The following is a 21,019-nucleotide window of genomic DNA, read 5'->3' as shown; positions in this document are numbered from 1 at the left end:
CATCTCCACTGGCCCTCCCCATAGAGACCTCAATAGCATTTTGAGGGCCCGAAGAATTTTTTGGGCCACACCGGTGCGCTCGATAATGCGCCAGCACCATTTAGAGCCCAATACAATCGCCGGCAAACCCATGCGCGGGGCGCCAAATGGTCAAATGTGACCCCTCGTATGCTCTGGGGTGGGTTGCCGTTAATGAAGCCACCGGTTTTCCACGCAGATACGCCACCGTAAATGTAACGCCTTGGATGCTCGGCGGCGAGTCGCCATCGCCTATTTAGTGCACCCTCTTCGCTCACCTCCGCCGCACTAGCCTCTCCACCACCGCCGCTCTCCTCACACCTCTGCCGAACTCGCCTATCCGCAACAATGCCGCGCCGGCTGGCGACCACGTACTCGATGCTGGGCCATAACGGCCGCACGCCGCTAGCGGCGCCGTAACCATTGATACGTCCAAAACGTATGTACTTTTCCGAACACTTTTTCTATTGTCTTGCCTCTAATTTGTGTATTTTGGATACAACTAACACGGACTAACGCTGTTTTCAGCAGAATTGCCCTGGTGTCTTATTTTTGTGCAGAAAATCAACTTTCAGGAAAATCCCCGGAAATAATTGCAATGGGCCTATTTTTACAGAAGACCCACGGAGCCAGAAGACGAGACGGAGGGGGGCCACGAGGCGCGCACGCCACATGGCGGCGCGGTGGGCCCATGGCCGCGCCACCACATGGGGACGCCGCCTCGGCCAGCCCCAGGCGCTCCCCTCTGGACTACTTAAAGCCCTTGACCTAAAAACGCACGGGGGTTCGACCAATTTTCCAGAAGACATCCAGAACTCCGTCGCCATCGAAAAACCCTATTTCGGGATCAGAAACTCCGTTCTGGCACCCTGCCGGGACGGGGAATTGGAGGAGATCATCGCCATCATCGCCATCGACGCCTCTCCATCGACCATCCATGCTTCCCCCATCCATGTGTGAGTAAATCCCCGTTGTAGGCTGAAGGGGATGGTAGGGATTGGATGAGATTGTTCATGTAATAGCCATAAGATTGTTAGGGTATGGTGCCTATGTAATATCCCAGGTTTAGAGGCTATAAAATGAGAGAACACCAAAGTGTGCATTGCATTCATGCATAGAAAATCCGGGGAATTTTCGCGCTTTCAAATAAAACTTACCACAATGAATCGAAGTTTCACTTGACTTGTCGGAACCGAAGTAGATCACCAAGTCAAGCGCTATAAACTTCACTCGTGATCTTTGTTAAAACCTTGTTTTGGGTAGAGATGATTTGATCTATGGATTAGATCAAATGGAATTATATTTACAACAACACATTCTTTAAGAATCAAACCCTAACTTATTAACACTTAAAAGTTAGCAACTACCTTTGTGTATAAATTAATTCACTTTTAAACTTATTACCAAATAAGGTAAACCACAGGGTCTAAAGTGCATAAAAGCCACACATTCTTATTTAAATCATAACTTATTAAGTATATGGAATATCATAAAACTAAATCCATTTACATTACGATTTATAGTTCAAACGATTTGAATAAAACTAACTATGAGTATTTTGAAACTCATATGATCATGCCTTGGTGAATTCAAACACCAACTATCCAAAATTCAGAAATAACCCTCAACATTGACCTTTTGACCAGTATTATAACATAAATCCAATCATATATGATGTGGTACACTATTCACAAGTATAAAACCATCCACAAGATATTTAGTACCAAATGCCACTTGGCTATCCAAAGATAAATCATATGAGAGGATAAGGATCATGCCACATAGGATGAAAATATCTACATGACTTGCTTTCCAAGCTATGCCACCTCATGCTCAAAGGATTGCTATGGATAAGGGCATGACAACCAAGCACCTTAGTCATCTAACCAACACAAGAGTCACCACCTATGTGTCATGATGCTAGAGCTTGCCCAAGCCTATAAATAGAGCCACACCCTTCATTCCTTTTCTCATCTTGTAGCATGATACATGGGAACAAATACATAGAGCCACTCCATGTGAATTAGCTAGGATCAAGATGAAGAAGCTAGGAGGTGGAGGCATACCACAAGATGTAGGTTTATCAAATTTCCTGAAGAACAAGCTTCAGAAGATACCAAGGTAGAATTCTTAGGCAAACCATATATTTAGAGGAGCATATCATCATCTCCTGAGTAGAACCTTAGGTTATTAAAAGACATTGAAAAGTGAGTGAGGTTATAGATGCTAACCATATCCATATCTATCCTAGAGAATATTAGAGTAGTATTAAATTCTAATTGTTCAAACCAACCTTTAATCTTGGAGGTGAGAGCCATGTTCCATTAGTGAAACATAACCAAAGCTTATGCCCATATCCTAATTCTAGTTGTGTATCATATTGGTGATCACTACTTAAACCCTAAACTACATGTGAATTCCAACCCATGGATTACTTTGGATTATAATTATAACCCTGCCATGCCTCATGCCTATTTTATACTTCAATTAGTAAAGCATCACTAAAGCTCTAAACCTTTCACATAGAATTCACTCCACATGAAATATTATGCCCTACTTGTGTATCATGGATCACAAGTATAAACCAAGCCATAGATACTTAGAACTAAATACCATGTGGTGAGTAGAGTGAACCAATATTCAATTCTATTTTGCTTCCCAAGTGCTTGCTTTGGGAACCAAATGAAATAGTAGTTTATAAAATAGAATCACCACAAGAGCAATTGAATTAATCATAGGAATATAGGATTCATCCTAAATAATTTAAGTCAAAGCTGGATTGATGATTATAGAGGTTATATTGATGTCTACGGGAGCTTTTATTCTTGTAGACAGTGTTGGGCCTCCAAGAGCAGAGGTTTGTAGAACAGCAGCAAGTTTCCCTTAAGTGGATCACCCAAGGTTTATCGATCTCAGGGAGGAAGAGGTCAAAGATATCCCTCTCATGCAACCCCGCAACCACAAAGCAAGAAGTCTCTTGTGTCCCCAACACACCTAATAGGTGTACTAGTTCGGCGAAGAGATAGTGAAATACAGGTGGTATGAATATATATGAGCAGTAGCAACAGCACTGTAAAAGTGCTTTGCCCAGGACAAGAAACAAGCAGTAGTAACGCATGCAGTAGTAACGCAAGTAGAAACGAGTAAACAAGCAACGATAGCGATATTTAGGAACAAGGCCTAGGGATTAGACTTTCACTAGTGGACACTCTCAACTTTGATCACATAACAGAATAGATAAATGCATACTCTACACTCTTGTTGGATGATGAACACATTGCGTAGGATTACACGAACCCTCAATGCCGGAGTTAACAAGCTCCACAATTCAATGTTCATATTTAAATAACCTTAGAGTGCAAGAAAGATCAATAAGACTAAACCAAGTACTAACATAGCATGCACACTGTCACCTTCATGCTATGTAGGAGGAATAATACACATCAATACTATCATAGCAATAGTTAACTTCATAATCTACAAGAGATCATAATCATAGCATACGCCAAGTACTAACACGGATGCACACACTGTCACCATTACACCGTGCAGGAGGAATAAACTACTTTAATAACATTGCTAGAGTAGCACATAGATAAATTGTGATACAAAATGCATTGCAATCATAAAGAGATATAAATAAGCACTTCACTATGCCATTCATAACAGTGAATAAGTATTCTGTGAAATATAGCCTAAGAGACCCACACGGTGCACACACCGTCACCTTTACACACGTGGGACAAGGAGTCTCCGGAGATCACATGAGTAAAACTCACTTGACTAGCATAATGACATCTAGATTACAAGCATCATCATATGAATCTCAATCATGTAAGGCAGCTCATGAGATTATTGTATTGAAGTACATAGGAGAGAGATTAACCACATAGCTACCGAGTACAGCCCCGAGCCTCGATGGAGAACTACTCCCTCCTCATGGGAGCAGCAGCGGTGATGAAGATGGCGGTGGAGATGGCAACGGTGTCGATGGAGAAGCCTTCCGGGGCACTTCCCCGCTCCGGCGAGGTGCCGGAGCGAGACTCCCGTCCCCGCATCTTGGCTTCGCGATGGCGGCGGCTCGGGAAGGTTTTCCGTATCGTGGTTCTTCGTATCGTGGGTTTCGCGACGGAGGCTTTAAGTAGGCGGAAGGGCAGAGTCGGAGGGCCGACGAGGGGCCCACACCATAGGGCGGCGCGGGCCCCTCCTTGGCCGCGCCGCCTTGTGGTCCGGCCACCTCGTGGCCCCACTTCGTATGCTCTTCGGTCTTCCGGAAGGTTCGTGGCGAAATAGGCCCCCGGGTCTTGATTTCGTCCAATTCCGAGAATATTTCGTTACTAGGATTTCTGAAACCAAAAACAGCAGTAAAACAAAGAATCGGCACTTCGGCATCTTGTTAATAGGTTAGTTCCGTAAAATGCACGAATATGACATAAAGTGTGCATAAAACATGTAGGTATCATCAATAATATGGCATAGAACATAAGAAATTATCGATACGTCGGAGACGTATCAAGCATCCCCAAGCTTAGTTCTCGCTCGTCCCGAGCGGTAAAACGATAACAAAGATAATTTCTGAAGTGACATGCCATCATAACCTTGATCATACTATTTGTAAACATATGTAGTGGATGCAGCGATCAAAACAATGGTAATGACATGAGTAAACAAGTGAATCATAAAGCAAAGACTTTTCATGAATAGTACTTCAAGACAAGCATTAATAAGTCTTGCATAAGAGTTAACTCATAAAGCAATAAATCAAAGTAAAGGTATTGAAGCAACACAAAGGAAGATTAAGTTTCAGCGGTTGCTTTCAACTTGTAACATGTATATCTCATGGATAATTGTCAACATAGAGTAATATAACAAGTGCAATATGCAAGTATGTAGGAATCAATGCACAGCTTCACACAAGTGTTTGCTTCTTGAGGTGGAGAGAGATAGGTGAACTGACTCAACATAAAGGTAAAGAGAATGGTCCTTCAAAGAGGAAAGCATCGATTGCTATATTTGTGCTAGAGCTTTTATTTTGAAAACATGAAACAATTTTGTCAACGGTAGTAATAAAGCATATGAGTTATGTAAATTATATCTTACAAGTTGCAAGTCTCATGCATAGTATACTAATAGTGCCCGCACCTTGTCCTAATTAGCTTGGACTACCGGATCTTTGCAATGCACATGTTTTAACCAAGTGTCACAATGGGGTACCTCCATGCCTCCTGTACAAAGGTCTAAGGAGAAAGCTCGCATTTTGGATTTCTCGCTTTTGATTATTCTCAACTTAGACATCCATACCGGGACAACATGGACAACAGTATAATGGACTCCTCTTTAATACATAAGCATGTGGCAACAATTATTATTCTCATATGAGATTGAGGATGTATGTCCAAAACCGAAACTTCCACCATGATTCATGGCTTTAGTTAGCGGCCCAATGTTCTTCTCTAACAATATGCATGCTCCAACCATTAAGGTGGTAGATCTCTCTTACTTCGGACAAGACGGACATGCATAGCAACTCACATGATATTCAACAAAGAATAGTTGATGGCGTCCCGTAAACATGGTTATCGCACAACAAGCAACTTAATAAGAGATAAAGTGCATAAGTACATATTCAATACCACAATAGTTTTTAAGCTATTTGTCCCATGAGCTATATATTGCAAAGGTGAATGATGGAATTTTAAAGGTAGCACTCAAGCAATTTACTTTGGAATGGCGGATAAATACCATGTAGTAGGTAGGTATGGTGGACACAATTGGCATAGTGGTTGGCTCAAGTATTTTGGATGCATGAGAAGTATTCCCTCTCGATACAAGGTTTAGGCTAGCAAGGTTATTTGAAACAAACACAAGGATGAACGGTGCAGCAAAACTCACATAAAAGACATATTGTAAACATTATAAGACTCTACACCGTCTTCCTTGTTGTTCAAAACTCAATACTAGATGTTATCTAGACTCTAGAGAAACCAAATATGCAAACCAAATTAGCAAGCTCTAAGTGTTTCTTCATTAATGGGTGCAAAGTATATGATGCAAGAGCTTAAACATGAGCACAACAATTGCCAAGTATCAAATTATCCAAGACATTTTAGAATTACTACATGTAGCATTTTCCAATTCCAACCATATAACAATTTAACGAAGAAGAAACTTCGCCATGAATACTATGAGTAGAGCCTAAGGACATACTTGTCCATATGCTACAGCGGAGCGTGTCTCTCTCCCACAAAGTGAATGCTAGGATACATTTTATTCAAACAAAACAAAAAACAAAAACAAACCGACGCTCCAAGCAAAGTGCATAAGATGTGACGGAATAAAAATATAGTTTCAGGGGAGGAACCTGATAATGTTGTCGATGAAGAAGGGGATGCCTTGGGCATCCCCAAGCTTAGACGCTTGAGTCTTCTTATAATATGCAGGGGTGAACCACCGGGGCATCCCCAAGCTTAGAGCTTTCACTCTCCTTGATCATATTGCATCATACTCCTCTCTTGATCCTTGAAAACTTCCTCCACACCAAACTCGAAACAACTCATTAGAGGGTTAGTGCACAATAAAAATTCACATGTTCAGAGGTGACACAATCATTCTTAACACTTCTGGACATTGCATAAAGCTACTGGACATTAATGGATCAAAGAAATTCATCCAACATAGCAAAAGAGGCAATGCGAAATAAAAGGCAGAATCTGTCAAAACAGAACAGTCCGTAAAGATGGATTTTATTAGGCCACCAGACTTGCTCAAATGAAAATGCTCAAATTGAATGAAAGTTGCGTACATATCTGAGGATCATGCACGTAAATTGGCTTAATTTTCTGAGCTACCTACAGGGAGGTAGACCCAGATTCGTGACAACAAAGAAATCTGGAACTGCGCAGTAATCCAAATCTAGTACTTACTTTACTATCAAAGACTTTACTTGGCACAACAAAACATAAAACTAAGATAAGGAGAGGTTGCTACAGTAGTAAACAACTTCCAAGACTCAAATATAAAACAAAGTACTGTAGCAAAATAACACATGGGTTATCTCCCAAGAAGTTCTTTCTTTATAGCCGTTAAGATGGGCTCAAGCAGCTTTAATGATGCACTCGCAAGAAATAGTATTTGAAGCAAAAGAGAGCATCAAGAGGCAAATTCAAAACAAATTTAAGTCTAACATGCTTCCTATGCATAGGAGTCTTGTAAATAAACAAGTTCATGAAGAGCAAAGTAACAAGCATAGGAAGATAAAACAAGTGTATCATCAAAAATTTCAGCACATAGAGAGGCATTTTAGTAACATGAAAATTTCTACAATCATATTTTCCTCTCTCATAATAACTTTCAGTAGCATCATGAGCAAACCCAAAAATATAACTATCACATAAAGCATTCTTATCATGAGTCTCATGCATAAAATTATTACTCTCCACATAGGCATAATTAATTTTATTAGTAATAGTGGGAGCAAATTCAGCAAAGTAGCTATCATTATTATTCTCATCAAGTGTAGGAGGCATAGTATAATCACAACAAAATTTACTCTCCATAGTAGGTGGCACCAAAAGACCACTATTATAATCATCATAAATAGGAGGCAAAGTATCATCAAAGAAAATTTTCTCCTCAATGCTTGGAGGACTAAAAAGATCATGAAAACCAGCTTCCCCAAGCTTAGAACTTTCTACATTATTATCAACAATGGTGTTCAAAGCGTTCATACTAATATTACTACCAGCATGCAAATAAGATTCCATAGGTTTTTTAATTTTCGCATCAAACAATCCATGTTTTAAATCAGGAAATAGAATAAGAAGCTCATTGTTGTCCATTATGCCAAACTAGTGTAAACAAGAAACAAAAAGATGCAATTGCAGGATCTAAAGTAAATAGCTTCGAGCACACACACAACGGTGCCAGAAAAGTACTTTACCTGAGACCGGAGTATGAGTGCCTTTTACCTTTCCTCCCTGGCAACGGCGCCAGAAAAAGTGCTTGATGTCTACGGGAGCTTCTATTCTTGTAGACAAGTGTTGGGCCTCCAAGAGCGAGAGGTTTGTAGAACAGCAAGCAAGTTTCCCTTAAGTGGATCACCCAAGGTTTATCGATCTCAGGGAGGAAGAGGTCAAAGATATCCCTCTCATGCAACCCCGCAACCACAAAGCAAGAAGTCTCTTGTGTCCCCAACACACCTAATAGGTGTACTAGTTCGGCGAAGAGATAGTGAAATACAGGTGGTATGAATATATATGAGAAGTAGCAACGGCACCAGAAAAGTGCTTTGCCCAGGACAATAAACAAGCAGTAGTAACGCAGCAAGTAGTAACACGAAGAAACAAGAAACAAGCAACGATAGCGATATTTAGGAACAAGGCCTAGGGATTAGACTTTCACTAGTGGACACTCTCAACTTTGATCACATAACATAATAGATAAATGCATACTCTACATTCTTGTTGGATGATGAACACATTGCGTAGGATTACACGAACCCTCAATGCCGGAGTTAACAAGCTCCACAATTCAATGTTCATATTTAAATAACCTTAGAGTGCAAGATAGATCAATAAGACTAAACCAAGTACTAACATAGCATGCACACTGTCACCTTCATGCTATGTAGGAGGAATAATACACATCAATACTATCATAGCAATAGTTAACTTCATAATCTACAAGAGATCATAATCATAGCATACGCCAAGTACTAACACGGATGCACACACTGTCACCATTACACCGTGCAGGAGGAATAAACTACTTTAATAACATTGCTAGAGTAGCACATAGATAAATTGTGATACAAAATACATTGCAATCATAAAGAGATATAAATAAGCACTTCACTATGCCATTCATAACAGTGAATAAGTATTCTGTGAAATATAGCCTAAGAGACCCACACGGTGCACACACTGTCACCTTTACACACGTGGGACAAGGAGTCTCCGGAGATCACATGAGTAAAACTCACTTGACTAGCATAATGACATCTAGATTACAAGCATCATCATATGAATCTCAATCATGTAAGGCAGCTCATGAGATTATTGTATTGAAGTACATAGGAGAGAGATTAACCACATAGCTACCGGTACAGCCCCGAGCCTCGATGGAGAACTACTCCCTCCTCATGGGAGCAGCAGCGGTGATGAAGATGGCGGTGGAGATGGCAACGGTGTCGATGGAGAAGCCTTCCGGGGGCACTTCCCCGCTCCGGCAGGGTGCCGGAGCAGAGACTCCTGTCCCCCAGATCTTGGCTTCGCGATGGTGGCGGCTCTGGAAGGTTTTCCGTATCGTGGTTCTTCGTATCAGGGGTTTCGCGACGGAGGCTTTAAGTAGGCGGAAGGGCAGAGTCGGAGGGCTGACGAGGGGCCCACACCATAGGGCGGCGCAGGCCCCTCCTTGGCCGCGCCGCCTTGTGGTCTGGCCACCTCGTGGCCCCACTTCGTATGCTCTTCGGTCTTCTGGAAGGTTCGTGGCGAAATAGGCCCCTGGGTCTTGATTTCGTCCAATTCCGAGAATATTTCGTTACTAGGATTTCTGAAACCAAAAACAGCAGAAAACGAAGAATCGGCACTTCGGCATCTTGTTAATAGGTTAGTTCCAGAAAATGCACGAATATGACATAAAGTGTGCATAAAACATGTAGGTATCATCAATAATATGGCATAGAACATAAGAAATTATCGATACGTCGGAGACGTATCATATATCACCACTCTTCTTAAACCCTAAGAACTATCATACACATAAAATCATGAACCAATCCCATTTCCTTTACCAATTGTTAAACCCTAGCCATAATTAATTTATATGTGAATGATCATTATGGTTAAGCACTAGAAAAATAGAATGTGTTAACCCTGCACATGTTCTTAATTTCAAAGCATTTTTACAGATTTGATTCTAATTAAAAAGCAATTGAGATGAACCCTAAGATCATATCTATTTTAAATTTTTAATACACCTCATAAGAACCCCAAGTTAATCATACATTAGTTACACCACAAAACTATGCAGTAAGTAATAGTACCAAGTTATCTTGATACTCAAATAATTTAGAACCTGCAAAAAGAAACTGAATTCAAATTTGGATTAAAATAACAAAACACAAAACAGAAAATATAAATAGAAAATTTGAAAAGAGAAAGAGAGGGAAGCCTTACCTGGCAGGCCATCGCAGCCCAGTAGCAACCCACGTCGCCAGCCCAGCCCACGAACGAAATCATCCCACACCAGCATACCGTTTCGCCTGCTTTAAAGATCATGCGAAGAGAGTCGCTTGTCTCGTCTTCTTCCTCAACGACGACAGCGCGTCAGAGCCAGTAGGCCACGACCTCGGCGGCGATAAGGATGGCCCTGGACGTCGCAGACCATCTCAGAGCCACGCCCAACTCTTCTCGCGTCCGAGTCTATCCGTTCGCGTCAAGATTCACGCCCACACTCAGTTCACCGTCGCCGTTGCATCTCCAGCACTGTCGCCGGCGAGCCGACGAACCAGACCACCTCAAGAGCTATAAAACCACCAGGAGCTCCGCGTTGAAACCCTATCCTTCGCCGCTCATCCATTTCTCCTCGGAACCACTCTAGCTTTCAATTTCTTCCTCTACTGGTCGCCGGTGACCATCATGGCACCGTCGACTGGAGCCACCCCGGAGTCCACCGTTAGGTCGAGGAGGTGCGCCTGGCCACGTAGATCATCCTGGAGGAGTCGAGCATCGGGGGAAGCCAAGTCGAGGAAGAATTTTGGCGTTCCCATTCCGTCGGGTTCGAGGGGAGATCGCCAATCGCCGTCGTCTCCGTCAACCATCGCCGGAGCTGATCATACCATCGTATTCACGGTGAGTTTGTGCGTCAGTAGAACCTACTCTCGCTTCCTAGCTCGCATCCTAGCTCATTTGGCGTTTTGGCCGAGCTGCGCCGCCGCAGACGAGTTCACCGGAGTAGCTCCGGCGACCTTTAGGTGGTGGCGTTCATGCTCGTTTGCTCAGCATCGTGTACTGGTTCGAACACAACCGGTTAGGTAGTCTCTAGGGGGTCTCTAGCCGTCGTTCTGTTGCTCGCCGGAGCATCGCCGGCGTTCTCTCCGGCGAGAGCGACGTGTCCATCGCCACCTCAGCTCTGTTGACTGGTCGTTGCCCGCGTGGCAATGGACCTAGTCAACGACCCCACCAGTTAGTCACAGTGGCTAGATATGAACCGGTACGATTAACATTTTTGTTTAAATTCAAATTCCAGTAAATAACTGAAACTTTGCAAAATCATAGCAAATTCATTTCAACTCAGAAAAATATGAATAATATATCAAAATGCTCACAAAAATAAACTCTATTCAAATAAAATATAAAACAAAAATGTGTGTCAAAATAAAAATTCACTTATTTTTATCTTTATTAATTATGTCTTTCTAATTGTTTAAAATACAATTTGAATTCAATAATTAGTGAAGTTTCAAATTTAAATTTTAACTATTCAGTAACTAAGTAAAATGTTAAGATTAATTTTCTTTACCATAATGTCATTATTTAAATATTAGTGGTAATTCATAAACCCTAATTTGCATATTATTATTTTCTATTTTCTGCAAATAGTAATAACTCAAGAAAATATTAAAAGCTAATATTATTTTGATAGCTCAACAATTATTTACTCAAACATTCTTTAGTTACCAGGTTATTATTTTTGAACCTAATAATCATAAAGCCCTAATTCTGGAAATTAAACACTAACTCAAATTTTTCTTAATTCTTAAACCTTTTAAACTAATTAAATGATAAGGCTATTATTAATTTGATGCAAAGTACTTAATCACATTAATTCTAGTACCTAGTATTACTTTAAGAATTGGATCATAATTTAGAAACCCTAGTTTTATTATAAGTTAGAATCTGGATCCCATTATTTTATGTGATCATTTGAAAATGCTTTAACCCTAAAACCCTAGTTGCTTATCACATGTGATCATGTGAATTCCACCTTACATAGAGAACATTATTATGTGACCAAAAAATACAAGTCATGATCTACCAACATAGAACCAATTCACATGAGTCATCATTTCATGTCTCTATTTCCAATTTAACACCTATATGATTCACTAGTATCACCTAGGTATAAACTCTAGCTTGTTAATATATTAGCACCACTGATTATCATACTTAGTATCACACCATTAGGATCAACTTCAATCATCAAACCCTAGTTGAACCATAATGATGAACCCTAATACCAATATTGTGTAGCAATTCACATCACATGCTCCTATTCAACTAAACCCTACTTAGGAAATGATAATTCACTTAGCTTAGAAACCATTAGAAATTAATTAGTAAAGAAAATGTGAATCCATAGTAAACCTAATAGCAAACCTATGGAACCATCTTAATAACCATCCTTTGATATGATGTATATGAGAAACCATAGCAATAAACCTATCAATACTTGCTATATAGAAACCCATTCCAAGTTAAGAACCAACTAGTTCCTATTAGTGCAACTAAATGAACTCAATAGTGAACCCTAGAGTTACATAGCTCCTATGTATAGTAGTTCATATTCTTATTTAACCTGTTCTTCAAAAGTTATTCTTTTGAAGTACAAATGTCAATCAAACCTTAGAAGCCCTAATCCTTCTTTGAAATACTCATTATTTCTTAAACAACATGTTCTTCAAAAGTTATTCTTTTGAAGTATAGTATAAGTACTCATCAACCATGTTCTGTAGAACTTAAAATTGACAACTGTTCTTACATATTATTCCACTATTATTCTTTATGTGTATGATTGTTATGATGTCTTATATCACTTGATTATGATGCTAATATAACCAAACCCTAATAAGAACCTTGTTTTAGAACCATTCTAAAAGTGCAACCAACCCTAAAGAAATCTTTACAACTCATACATCCTAAATCATCGAAGTTAGGTTACGCTCGGGACGATTGCATCTCATACTATGCATTATAGCATCTTTGCCAGTTCTTTAAACATTGTCCTTACTGGAAGATGATGGTATTTCAGCATTTGGAGTTATCACGTATCGAAGCTTTTGCCTGCATAATCTTGCAGTCAAGAAAGGCAAGTTCATCGCTTGCTCATGTCATTTGATTATTTGTATCAAACTATATGCAAAGTACTATACTTATCACTCTTGCATTAAAAAGCAAAGTATTATTTTACAATTATGAATATGACTATGTGGTGGGCAATGGAACCATGATATGTGTTGATATGGTGGAGGTTCCATTGAATGGGTACTACTCATCTAGACTAAGTACCAATGCCGTCCAGTGATTCTAGCGCCATACATATCGCGTTATCCATAAGATCTACAATGGCTCTGGGGAAGTCAGCTGTATCTTTTCCCTTCTGCATGCCAACGGACTGGTAGAGCTGCGGGGTGTTGGAGGCACTGCCGTAGGTTGGGATAGCGTTTTAAAACCCCATCCATTAGTGATGTTTAGCTCTACGGTCTATGATGGATTGTCCGGAGTACACCGTGAGTAAAGCCGTATTATCGGGAGAAGTCTACTGGGGGTGTACGGTTGGACAAAAGGGTGGGTTTGCGGTGGTCACGGAGAAGGCAGTGATTGGCTTGGTTCTTATACTGGGCCTCACACCAAAGGAAGTGTGGACGAGGACATACTCTCGTCCGGCAACAAGGATAAGTTCTCTTATGGGGTAAAGTAACGCACCTCTGCAGAGGGTATCAAGAATTGTGACTCGTCACTCCTCGTTCCGGAAGGGAACTGCGAACGCGGCAGAAAGGAACTCCACGAAGTTCTAGTCAACTTCGTGAAGACCGACGGCATAGTTTTCGAATAAAATAAACCTTTTGAAGAAATGTTTATGAAAACTTGCATTGGCCTATGACTTTCTGGTCTATGGCTGTAGCTAGTGCATGATACACCTATTTCCTAATATGAACTTGCTGAGTACGCTCGTACTCATTCCCTCCCATTTGAACCCCCTTCTTAGATCAAGGCACCGAAGGAGAAACTACCGTGGAACTCGAAGACAAAGAAGTCAACTGCAACAAGATGAAGAATTCAATCAAAGAAGTCAATGGAGTCAACTTCTGCATCAGCTATAATGGAAACCTAGACTAGTAATAGAAGGGAACCTTTCCCTAATTCTAGCACCTAAGTAGCTAGATTTCTATAGCAAGCCAAGTAGCTCTTAAGCTTGAGTTAGCAATCAAATAGACTACGAGTCGTTCTTCTGGAGCTTTATTTGAAGTTTTACCTCACTGTAAAGTAGGAGGCTGTGTTGATCTTATGTAAACAGCTCGTGTGTACTTCTATAGACATACCTTGGACTCGCATATGTTTCTGTTGTACCACTCTGAGAGATGTAATATGAGTGGAACGGTGTTTCACTTGTGTTATGTCAATGACTTGTGTACTACACCATGCAGTGGTACGCTGGGTCATCACAGCCTAGTATCCGTTGTTGGTACTTTTATGATATTGTTGCAACTTGATATGCTTAATGTTTGTCACTTAGGGCTCGAGTGCCATGATTTCAGATCTGAACATGTTATTGATTCATGATGATATTCATTGTTTTATGATCTTACCTGCAAGTTGTATACACATATTGCTGTCCGGAACCCGAGGCCCCAAAGTGACAGAAATTGGGATAACCGGAGGGGAAGGTTTGTGATATGAGGATCACATGTGTTCACGGAGTGTTAATGCTTTGCTACGGTACTCTATTAAAAGGAGTACCTTAATTACCAGTAGTTTCCCTAGAGGCCCGGCTGCCACCGGCTGGTAGGACAAAAGATGTTGTGCAAGTTTCTCATTGCGAGCACGTACGACTATATACGGAACACATGCCTATGGTTATTTAGTACTTCGACACTGTTTTATTATTATCTGCAAATTCCTTGTCTTGATTATTACATGAGTTATCTTATTCATGCAGCGCCCCTATGCCTACAGTATTTTAATCCTGTTGTTTACTACAATCACTACTGCTGTCTTTATTACACTGCTGCTTATATTTCACTACTGCTACTGCTATAAAACTGTTGCTACTGATAAACTATTGCGAGCAAGTCTATTTCCAGGTGCAGCTGAATTGACAACTCCGCCGTTAAGGCTTACAAATATTCTTTGGCTCCCCTTGTGTCGAATCAATAAATTGGGTTTTACTTCCCTCGAAGACTGTTGCGATCCCCTATACTTGTGGGTCATCAAGACTATTTTCTGGCGCCATTGCCGGGGAGCATAGCTTTATTTGCAAGTTCACCTGAATTGATATTGTTCACAGCAAATCATCCATCATGGGTAAACCTCGCGATGCTAAAGTCGCCATATTACCATCCACTACAAGAAAAGGTACAACTCTGAGTACCTCTGCTGCTCTTGATTCACCATCTGTGATAAGTCAACTTGTTTCACCACCACAAGCTTCACATGTTGGTACTTCTGCTGAATCTGAAAATTGCTTTGATAATTTTGATGATACTTCTACTGTGCTTGATGTTAATGGTTCATTAGGTCCTTTTCTAGATGCTACAATTGCTAGGTCTAGACAAATTGAAAATAATGAAATTCCTAATGAAAATATTGTTACACCTGTTAATTCACCTGAGTCTGTTGAACACTTTAGTGATGATCCTGATGAAGATTATGTGGAACTTGATGATGATTTTATTGATAAATGTAATGCTACTACTGGTGCAAGTAACATTAAAAAGCTTCTTGCACAACATGTTGTTAGATATAAATTGTCTCCTGATCCTAAATTTGCCACATCTCCTATAAACATTAAGGATAAGGATTATGATTTTTCTCTTGATTTATCTCATATATCTATTGTTGAGAAAACACCTTTTTGTGGTACTGAAAAAGAAAGTGCTGTAGAGCACATGAATGAGCTTTCTACTTTGAGTAGCTTGTTTTCTGATGATATCAAGAAGCGTACTTATTTTGTTGCTAAATTTTTTTCCTTTCTCATTAAAGGATGATGCTAAAACTTGGTATAATAGTTTGCCTCCTGATTCTATTGATAGTCCAAGTGGTTTTCTTGATGTTTTCTTTCGAAAATATTTTCCTGCTAGTGCTCAACATATTGCTTTGCAGAAAATTTATAGTTTTGACCAGGAAGATGGAGAGAAATTGCCTGAAGCTTGGGCAAGGTTTTGCTCTCTTCTTAGAGCTCGGCCTGGACATGATTTGGAAAAGCATGACTTACTTGATATATTTTATAGTGTACTAACCATTGAGTCTAGGGAATATCTGGATAGTTGTGCTGGTTGTGTTTTCAGGAAAAGAACTCCAGACGAAGCTGAAGAATTAATGACTAGAATAAGCCAAAATCATGATGATTGGACTACACCTGAACCAACCCCAACACCAATATTGAAGAAGAGGGGTATGATTGAATTAAATGATGAAGATATGAGGGAAGCCAATAAAACTCTTAAAGAGAAAGGTATTAAATCTGAAGATGTGAAGAATTTACCTCCCACAGAAGATTTATGTAAGATAAATCCCCCTTCATCCACAATTGAGATACATTCTCTTCAACGCTTTGATAAAGGAGATATTCCTTACTCAAAACCTCATGATAAATGTTTAGATGAATTTGATAATTATGTTGTTAAGCAAGATAACTTTAATATGAGAGTAGAGAATCATTTAATGGAAAACTCTCAAGCTATTAGTAAATTGCATGATATCGTGGAGAGAACCTCCAATGATGTTAAGATGCTTGTTAAACATTTTCATATGGTTCAAACTCAAATTGATCAACTCACTAAAGTGCAAAATGACTTGTTAAAAAATACTTCTAAAGAAAAACATGCTTATGAAGTAACAACTAGAGGTGGTGTTTCTACTCAGGATCCTCTATATCGTGAGGGGCATCCCAAAAGAGTTGAACAAGATTCTCAACGAACTAAAGAAACTAGCGTTCCTTCTAAGAAAAAGAAGAAGAAACATAAAACTGTTGTAGAATCTTTTGAACCTGTTAATGATCCTAATAGTATTTCTATTTCTGATGCTGAAACTGAAAGTGGTAATGAACATGATAAAGATAATGATAAGAATGATGTTTCTGATAAAGAAGAGGTTGAAGATGAACCTGAAAAACATGCTAAAAATAAAAAGTACACTAAAGAAGATTTCATTGCTAAGAAACATGGTAATGAAAGAGAACCTTGGGTTCAAAAGCAAATGCCTTTTCCAGTTAAGAAACTAAAATCAAAGGAGGAAGAACACTATAATAAATTTTGTGATTGGATGAAACCTTTGTTCTTGCAAATCCCTTTGACTGATGCTATTAAATTGCCTCCTTATTCAAAGTATATGAAAGATATTGTCTCTAACAAAAGGAAAATTACTAATGAGGAGATTTGCACTATGCTTGCTAATTACTCTTTCAATGGCAAGGTTCCAAAGAAGCTGGGAGACCCAGGTATACCAACTATCCCTTGTTCCATCAAGAATAATTATGTTAGAACTCGCTCTATGTGATTTGGGAGCAGGAGTTAGTGTTATGCCTTTTTCTCTTTACAAGAGACTTTATTTAGATAAGTTGATACCAACTAATATATCTTTGCAAATGGCCGATAAATCTACTGATGTTCCTGTTGGTATATGTGAGGATGTTCCTGTTCAAGTTGCTAATAATTGCTTAATATTAACTGATTTTGTTGTGCTGGAAATGCCTGAAGATGATAATATGTCTATTATTCTTGGAAGACCTTTTCTTAACACTGCAGGGGCCGTTATTGATTGCAATAAAGGAAAGGTTACTTTCAAGGTTGATGACAAGGAGCATACTGTTTATTTTCCCAAGAAGATTGATAAAGTATATGGAGTTAATATAATTTCTAATTTGAGAACTATCAAAGTGGGAGTTATTGATTGTCCTATATATGAGCCTAAAGAAGGATATCAAAATATTATGATTGGATCCATATCAATACAATATAAGGTTACATGATTTATTTGAGGTTTATTTCTTCTTATGTCATGTAAAATTTATTTGGTGGCAATACTTGATCAACCTTGTTAACAAGTACATTTTAAATGCATGGAAGAGCTAAACAACATTTCTTTCTTTCCCCACACTTGTTTTACTTTCTGTAGTACTACTTGTTTTGCAGGATGCTTTAGTTGTTTAAAATTTTGAAAATCTTTTTCTGCATCTCGAAACAGCTTATTTTAACACCCGTAAATGTGCATATTTCGAAGTTTTCAAAAATTTACAAAAATTATACCACTCGGTCCTATTTTTTAAATTGCAACCCGGGAGTGCTCGGGGCTGACCAGTGGGGCACCCTGTGGCTGCACCCCATGTGCCGGCGCGACCGAGCATGGGGGGCGCGCCGCCCAGTGGTGTGGGCCCCACCTGGCCCTCCACTCACTCATCCACCTACCACTCCACTCTCTTCCACGGGAAAACACACCACCATTGTTCAAACCCGAGTTTCTTGCTGTTCTTGCTCGAGATTTTCGATCTCCTTGCTCAGCCCATCTTTGCTGCTGAGATTGGAGCATTTGTTCTCCGGTATGTGACTCCTCCGATTATCCAAATAGAATTTCGTTTAGTTGAGTATATCTTGAGTATTTTGCTGCTGTAGGTGACATGTTAAGTGAGTTTGCATGCTTGTTCTAAGTTGTAAAAATTAGTTTTGATGCATGTTTAGTACTCTATCAAGTTCCTATAGTAGTCTCCCTCATTTATATGTCTCAAAATCAACTTTTATAATGTTTGTTGAAAAATTTCAGAAAATGGAGTGGAATAGACACCAACTCAACCAACATGAATTGGAGGTGCATGAAGTTATGAGAGTCCACCCTGAAGAGGGGGTACTCCCCTCCTACTACCCATGCACCGATTTCATGAAGAGTGCAGGAATTTTTCAGGATGTTCAAAATCTAATTTCTAATGCAGGGTTAGAAGATTTTGTTGTTGGTGAACCGTACCAATATGCAAAACTAACCATGTCAGTGGTGCAGGATTTTGAATTCCATTGGTCCCAACCTAACCCCATGGTTCAATATAAAATCTACAATAAAACTATCAACTTGCCCTTTGATGATTTTTGTGCAGCTATTAAAGTGCCACAGTGGGGATCACGTGAGAAGATTAGGGGGCTGCCACCGCAACTCTTGAATCTATACGAGATGATCTGTCAAGGGAGAAGCTTCCCGGATGAGAGTGGTAAAATACGTAGTATTCAACTCCCATCTATTCGCTATTTTGCTTACTTTATCACCAAGTGCGTTCTCGCTAGAAAGAATGCAAATAAGTTATCTATCCATGACTTGGTTTTCTTAGCTGCTGCATTGCAACGTGATAGAACTTATAATTTGGGTGCTTTTATAGCTTTTAGGCTTGCTACTAACCGTGATAAAGGAGGAATTTGTGGAGGTCTCATTGCCTCTCGTTTGCTAGCTATGCATGGTGTAGAACCTCACTCTCTTGATGTTCAGCTCTCTATAGAAAAACTTGATATTGTTTGTAACGGCCCCGGGTAGTACCCCTAATAGATTTTGCTTGTTCTTTTTCTTTTGTGCATCATCATGGCATACGCATCATATCATCCATGATTTTATTAAATAAAACTATTTTATAAACCCCCTTGTCTCTTCCTTTAAATAAAACCCTAATCTCTCTCTCCCTCATATTACTTATTTTATAATAAATATTTTTCCAACAAAGAAGTTTTTGAATATAATGTGTTTTGTTTTTACTACAATAAAATAAATATTTTGAAACCATTTTTTTAAAATTCCTCTCTCACCTTTGCCTCAAACTCAAACCAGTTTTGAAACAAAGGAGAAAAGAAAAAGGTTTTATAAAACCCTAACAGCTATCCTTCCCAGACATCTCTTCCTCTCCCTGGTCCCTATTGACATAGGCATCCCAAATGGGCCTGCCATAGATAGTACCCGGGGTTTAACGAAGGCCCACTACCCGAAGAATAAGAAGGTTCGAGAGCCCAAGATATATTAAGGAAAGTAGAATTGTAATAGGAAGTGTTGTTTGTAATCTAGCGGGATGAGTTAGAAACCGTCCCGGACTCTGTAACTTGTACAAAACGAAACCCTCGGCTCCACCTCTTATATAAAGGGGGAGTCGAGGGACGAGGAGATCATCGAATCATTGTCTGCAAACCCTAGTTTTCATAATCGTCGAGTACTTTTCGGCTGAAACCTTCGAGATCTACTTGCCCTCTACTTCTAACTAAACCCTAGCCTACAATCCATAGGCATTGACAAGTTAATCCCTTGTCAATTGGCGCCGTCTCGTGGGAATTAGAGGCGTAAGGATCCGATCTCGATGGCACGTTCAAGATCTTCGACATCGTCAACCGGAAGCAACACTATGGATCGAGGTAAACGTATCGCCGTCGGTCTCGTTGATTTTGTTCCTCACCCACCCTCCCGTTTGGATGCATATGCGTATCTGGCGGAGCCCATGGAGATGACGTTCGGAAGGTTTCACTTTCGCGTCGAGAAGGAAGGATCGTATCGTGTCGAACTTCCGATTTCGTCGGGATCATCGGCGGTCGATTCCGATTTTTCAAGCCATGAATCGTCAACCGAGTCAGAAGAAGAAACTTCGGCAACACGTTACGTCAGCATCAGAGCAAGAGAGAAACTCGCCAAGATCTTCAGCGACACATCGTTTGAGTCATCCGCGGACTCATATATAAGCGATGGCTCAAGCGATGTCGACAGTTACGACTTCATCGACAAATCCATCACAGTGGGCAAGGTCTTCATCAATCTCAACAATGATGTCACCAAACCCAACATAGATCTGAGCACCAAATATCATCAGATTTATGCTATCGAAAATCAAGAAGAAACATCGGAGGCTTTCGACGATTTTGGTAATCCCTATGTCGATCCCTCAGATCTAAGGAGAGGTATGGGCACTAAATATGTCGGGCCCACACCACGTGTCAGAGTTCAACTTCCACAAGCAGCCTGGGATAGAGCGGCAAAAGCCCTAGATGGGTCGG

Source organism: Lolium rigidum, chromosome 2, assembly GCF_022539505.1.
Source record: "Lolium rigidum isolate FL_2022 chromosome 2, APGP_CSIRO_Lrig_0.1, whole genome shotgun sequence".
NCBI classification, from domain to species: Eukaryota; Viridiplantae; Streptophyta; class Magnoliopsida; order Poales; family Poaceae; genus Lolium; species Lolium rigidum.
Note: the sequence above shows the minus strand (reverse complement) of the source record.